General features: G+C 41.3%; 1 long non-coding RNA gene across 1 annotated transcript; it reads left to right on the top strand.

Annotated features, from left to right (window-relative positions):
• Positions 1 to 4,201: 4,201 nt before the first annotated feature.
• On the top strand, positions 4,202 to 4,970 carry LOC120421256 (uncharacterized). Its single transcript, XR_008212210.1, has 3 exons — positions 4,202 to 4,359; positions 4,424 to 4,773; positions 4,830 to 4,970. It is a non-coding gene; the product is annotated as an uncharacterized LOC120421256 (long non-coding RNA).
• The last annotated feature ends 335 nt before the right edge of the window (positions 4,971 to 5,305 follow it).

Consider the following 5,305-nt stretch of genomic DNA (forward strand, 5'->3'; position numbering starts at 1 on the left):
AAATCAAACGCAGACATGTTGAAATTGAGTTCATAGAACTTTTCATATGAGAAATCCTTTGACACAAAACTGTTGGTGTTTTCCAGCCTAACTGATGTTTCAAAGGATCTAACAGGCTTAAACTTAGCCAGCTCCAAGAATTAATTACGGATGCTCGTTCAGTTACTCATCCTCTTTAATAGCCATTCAGAGAAGCGGTGCTCCTCTCCATGCCAGATCATTCAACACGGGATCAGATCGGAGCCCAAGCAAAAATAAAGCTCTTGGCCACAGGATTGCCGGGGAAGTAAAACACCCATCAAATAATCATTCCCTCATGTTCGTGTGTCGTCCTCTTGCGAGGGTAACCATCGGTGCCTTCCAAGAGAACGGAACAGAACCGGCAGCAGTTGGTGGTTGATATGGGCCCCCACATGGTTCTGGCACCAAAGCCTTGTATGAATGGGGGAAAGCTCGCTCAGAATAAAAGTGCTCACTGTTGAAAGGCAACCCCTCACCCCACAAACATGCGCCACGTGGGGAGGCACGTTCGAGTGCTGCTGCTGTTTTATGTGAAATCGTTTTGATTTATTCATGGTCGTTTAAGCGTGTAGAATAATTGGCTTATTGTTTCTTCAAATTGATGCTTTTACTGTAAATTACAGGAATAAAACCGAGTGGGCCACTCCGGTGGCGTTGGTTTAACAACATTAAAGGTGTTTGCATACACGTTGAAGGGGTACTTACATAAAATTTAACACCGTAATGAACGGACAGGGGAAGCTCACTTCATTTGTTGAATTGCAGGTTGCGTGTTATTTTTTTACGTTGTCACTGGATGTGGGTTTCATGTATTCGTGGACACATGAAATTTAGCTAAATAATTTAAAGGTAAACTTTTTTGAACAATTTATAGGATCTCAATATTTTAATACTTGATGACTTGAGCCGTTAATAAGCACCTAATGAGATATCAAACGAGATCCAACACTTGATAGCACTGCATCATTCGTCCTGCCTTGTGCTTTGAACGAGTTTATGAGCACTTAATGACATCGGTTTAGCTCGTTGCAGTGCAGTAGGATGACCCCTCTTTTTTTCTCTTTCCAGGAGCGAGTTGGCACCGACTCCAGAGTGCTTCCGGGCCACGAGTACACGAAGTTAGTGCCAGTTTTCCCCACGAGTTAACTTTTGAGCTTTTATCTTCAACCATCTGCACACCACTTGCAGTTCTGAAAGGCCATAAATACCGGGCCGGGCTAAGTCCTTCATCATCGCTCCAGCACCGAGTGCAAGCAGTCGTGCTGAGGCAACGTCGTCCCTCCTCTCGAAAGGGTTCGGGGACCTACCTTGGCCAGCAGAGTGTGGGCAGGACGGACGGTTACCACAGAACTTTCACACTGTACAGTACCATACATTTTCATTACCGAACGGTGCTGTTACTGGGGGAGGATATTGCATTACTGTAGGAACTTGGCTTGTGTTGTTGAACTGTTATTAAAATCGAAATGAAAATTTTTAACATTATTTTAAAGTTTATTTTTAGCATTTTTTTAGCTTCTTGTATTGCAAGCATAAATTCAAATCTTTATAGGTTGAGATCCCAGAAATCGCTCACATTATATTGAGAATATAATGAAAACTGAGATAAGTTTATTTAACAATTTGTAAACAATTGTTGAAATTGCCTTGAAAAACTACCAGCACCTATCATGTATTTAAAATGGAGGTAATTCTCTACCAACTCACACGAAATCGGGAAAAGTTGCCCCGACCCCTCTTCGATTTGCGTGAAACTTTGTCCTAAGGGGTATTTTTTGTCCCTGATCACGAATTCGAGGTCCGTTTTTTGATACCTCGAGACGGAGGGGCGGTACGACCCCTTCCATTTTTGAACATGCGGAAAAAGAGGTGTTTTTCAATAATTTGCAGCCTGAAACGGTGATGAGATAGAAATTTGGTGTCAAAGGGACTTTTATGTAAAGTTATACGCCCGATTTGATGGCGTACTCAGAATTCTAAAAAAAACGTATTTTTCATCGAAAAAACACTGAAAAAGTTTTAAAAACTCTGCCATTTTCCGTTACTCGACTGTAAATTTTTTGGAACATGTCATTTTAAGGGAAATTTAATGTACTTTTCGAATCTACATTGACCCAGAAGGGTCATTTTTTCATTTAGAACAAAAATTTTCATTTTAAAATTTTGTGTTTTTTCTAACTTTGCAGGATTATTTTTAAGCCTGTAACAATGTTCTACAAAGTTGTAGAGCAGACAATTACAAAAAATTTGATACATACCCGGATAAACGAAAACTATATCGATTCTGGTGAGGAACTTAAAAAAACCTTTTGAGATATGGTCACCATTTGTAATAATGTTATTTGGCGGACCTTGATAACTATTTGTCAAATGGTTACCATAAGTAATAGAGTTATTTTAATGTTTGTAATGGTAAACAATTTTCTAGATAACTATAAAAAATTATTTGCGGATGTTTTCTCAAATGGTTACCCTAACTCATAAGGTAATTTTAAAATTCAAATGGTTCAACTGGCGGACTTGGATGATTATTTGTCAAATAGTTACCGTTATAATTAGGGTTTTTGAAAAGTTTGTAATGGTGATTTTTTTCTGAATGACTTTGAAAAACTTTTTGAGGATGTTTACTGAAATAGTTATCCTAAATCAAAAGGTTATTTTAAAGTTCAAATGGTTAACTTCAATACGCGATATTATATATCTGTTCGAAATATTGTAATGATTTTCTAATATGTTTCACCAAATTCAACCAGGTTTTATTATTATTTTGAATAAAAATGGTGCCTCGGAGCGTAATCCATTTCGGCGCCCATCATGCAAAAAATAAAAATAAAGTGATGTTAACAATACGGGATGCACTTTCTTGGAAAATCCTTACAATCATGTGAAGAATCTCGAATTTAAAATTTGGTAGTCACGTAGCCACGTTGTTTATGCCCGAGCACTATCCGAAGAGATTTTCCACAAGCGGCACCCAATCAAAAACCTGAATTATTTCGGATGGGGACCGTAAACGTTTTTGATGGGCTGAAAAATAAGATTACCTCGGCCTCGGCCAGGAGAGAGCAAGCACCACGTTGATACCACCATTTAGCAATGCGCGGTGGAAGTAAAACCAGGCAAATTCTTTGTCCCTGCAAATCTTTTCTTGATCCCCACAAATGGAAGCAACCCGTTTGCCGTGCTTTAAAAAGCAGGCGTTTCCCGACAGCGGCCCAATGTTTGGATCTACCATGATGCAAAAATGGTATACAATCAAAGCAATAGCCCAAATAAACCATTAAGAATCCGCTATCCGCGTACATCTGTCCTCCCTGCAACAACTTTCCTTCAATCGTGGTTGACCACTTTTATTCCCATCCAGCCAACTAAAATCGAACCAGCATCGAAAGCCACACCAGGCAAACGATCCGCCGCTCTGTTCTCCAATTCTCCAAATACAAAATACAAACCCAATACGAAGCCTAGTTTCCGAGCAGAAATTCACTAAAAGTTTTGTTTAACATAACTTTTTTTTAAACCGGACTTTTGCGACGACAGATTTGTTGTTGTTTGTTTTGGTTGCGCCGGTTTCTCACAGATGAATCAGCGTGAGCCCAGTCACGAAATATTCTAGCACAGCTGGTTGCCAGAATCCTGCAAAAATAGTAGAACATTTCTGCTAGAATGCTGTTAGAATATCCACCTCTGTGAGAACTCTTCCAGAATCCTGCTAGAACGCCGTGACTGGGAGGGCGTTTGCGAAGAAGGAGAGAAATGTCAAAACTGGGCGATACACGCAAAATGTGAGTTGATCATTTTGAGGAATGGGGCACAGACAGGGGTGTTTCACAAAATTGCCGCCAGGTTCGCGTTTGTTCTACGCCAAATCCCTCTGGTGGAATTTTTGATGAACTAAATTCTATACAACAGATGGCACCACCATAACGTAAACAGCTACCGTATCATGCAGTATCTCTGGATTTAAATAAATTTAATTTGAAAAGCCTAATTTTGCTTACGAATCGTTAATAATAGGATGATAATGAAAAAAAATAGTAATATCAAAGACTTTTTTATAAGTCATGTGCTTTAGAATGGTTAATATAGCAAAAAACATCAAAATTTGATGTATCAAATATATCAAAAATATTATTTTCATTTTCATGTCTGTATAATTTGACTGCATCCGACGGTAGGTCTTGTTTTTGTTTTTATTTGTTTTTGTGCATGGTTTTGACTTTTGGCAAATTTGGCGATTCGGATTCACCGGACCAGTTGAGCAGTCGCGAGAAGGACCGGGGTTGCCGGATGATTGCGGACTCGCATCGAATCGTGACCTGTCCTGCATCGTTAAAGGTTTGTTTTGGTTTGATGTTTTGAGAGCTGCATTATTTACATTCCAAGTGTGTTTATGTTGCAGCAAAACGAAGGCGGATTCGGGCGACGGAAATCCACGATTCGATAAGCCGGTGGATTCGTTCAGCGTACAAGGCGATGCCGAACACAGCCAGAGGCCGGCGAAGTCCATGGGGAGCACCTGAAACCGTGAAGGAAGTTGTACGAGCCCTCCAGTTAAGCGTTATCCCCATGTACATGCAGGTCACTGTGATGGAAAACACCGTGCCCCATCCGACGCAGACCTTCGACGAGGATAACTTTCATGAGTTTGTAGTTTGAGAGATCAATAAGCAGGGCTTTTCCTCGCCGACCACCTTCCAAGTCCAGGGATGACCGATTGAGCTGTCCGGCCGTGACAGCGGGGAACCGCTGGTGAGTAGTGCTAGATTGGCTTGGATTTCTAACGTTGACGCATTTGTTTTACTTAGGTTCGCGATTTGGAGGGTGGAGAAGGTGATTACTACGCCGGGATGTTTGATCGATTTGCTGGAGCGAGGCATCCTGAGACAACCTGTCCCGTTGCACGTTTCTGTTGCTCGACGAGGCGGATCGGAACCGAGCAGATCTCGCCGGATCGGTGCCGATGTGGTCGAAGGAGGTTCGGGTGTTGGCGAAGGACACGATTACATCCAGATTACCGTTGATCTTGTCGGCGACCCGCATCATCCACTAGATCGTGGATATTTATGAGGAAAACGAACAGGAGGGCAAGCTGTTGTCGTTGCCAAGTACGTGAACAACTTTATTACCTGGACCCGTCGGAGGATTACATCGGGAAGATACGGTCACATGGACCAGGTTGGATTCGGTGCACTGCGGGAAGGTGGCTTCCAGAAAAACCGCTGATTTAGAACAATAAGTTGCTATTGTATGTTTAATCTGTTTAGTTTGTTAAATTTGTGTA

Source organism: Culex pipiens, chromosome 2 (genome assembly GCF_016801865.2).
Source record: "Culex pipiens pallens isolate TS chromosome 2, TS_CPP_V2, whole genome shotgun sequence".
In the NCBI taxonomy this organism is placed as follows: domain Eukaryota; kingdom Metazoa; phylum Arthropoda; class Insecta; order Diptera; family Culicidae; genus Culex; species Culex pipiens.